The sequence below is a fragment of the Gavialis gangeticus genome, unplaced genomic scaffold, assembly GCF_001723915.1.
Source record: "Gavialis gangeticus isolate Ggan-Ray unplaced genomic scaffold, GavGan_comp1, whole genome shotgun sequence".
Lineage (NCBI taxonomy): Eukaryota > Metazoa > Chordata > Crocodylia > Gavialidae > Gavialis > Gavialis gangeticus.
Window position 1 is genome coordinate 66938973 of NW_017729034.1, and position 903 is coordinate 66939875.

At 37.7% G+C, this 903-nt stretch overlaps 1 long non-coding RNA gene across 1 annotated transcript in view; it reads left to right on the top strand.

Annotated features, from left to right (window-relative positions):
• LOC109304331 overlaps positions 1-903 on the top strand; it is a 10504-nt gene that overhangs the window by 6144 nt on the left and 3457 nt on the right. Inside the window, exon 2 of the long non-coding RNA XR_002099361.1 lies at positions 147-228. This is a non-coding gene — a long non-coding RNA (uncharacterized LOC109304331). The remainder of the gene's footprint in view (positions 1-146; positions 229-903) is intronic.

Here is a 903-nt window from a genome sequence, read left to right on the forward strand (position 1 = left end):
CCCCCAAAAAAAAGACAAAAAAACAAAGGAAACTTTTCCAGGTCTAGCTGTGTAGATCTAATTTTACTGCAATTGAAAGAAATGGGGGTTTTGCCACTGACTACAGTGGGAGTTATATCTTGCACTCATTCTACCTGTCTTTTTAGGCCAGTTTGTGATATACTGGAGCAGGGGAGGATATGGGCAAATGAGATCACCCTTGTTTTTCTGCCTATTTGTGATGAGTAGGTCTGTAGCATTAAAAAATGTCTCACAACTTACATTGATTTCACACCCTCTCCTTGGCTACCACTTTGTTCAAGGGCCATTCTAAAACGCCAACAAAACTGTGCAAATAGGACCTTTACAAATAAAACTGGCATTTACACAAAACAAGAAAAAGAAATCCTGTCTGACTGTCTTTCCTATGTGGAAGAATGAGTTTAATAATGCATGATTTTCTAAACAACTACTATTGGAGCAAACATCATTCATCAAGGGTATGGTACAGTCCATTCTCAGGTGTAATGTGAAATCTTGAAGACAAAGCTATTGGTTATTATTTATTTACAAATCTAAAATGTTACCAGGATACTAGGGTTAAGGATTGACATTTAAAAAGCCCGAGGTAGAATCGATCTAAGTTACATGGGTTTCTGTAAGCAGCGTAACTTAGATTAGCAGCAAACAGACAACATGTTCAACTTTTGGTTGGGGGGAGGGGTTCAAATCTTAAACTGGATTCTGGCATTTTTAAACCAGTCTACATGTACCGAACTTCTGTTCTGTTACGGGTATAAACCAGTTTTATGTGCCGAACTTCTGTTCTGTAACAGGTATAGACTGGTTTCTGATCACTTACACTGGTAAAAGTGTAATGTCTGTATCTGGCCTAGAGGCAGGGTAGAAAAAAAAAAAAAAAAA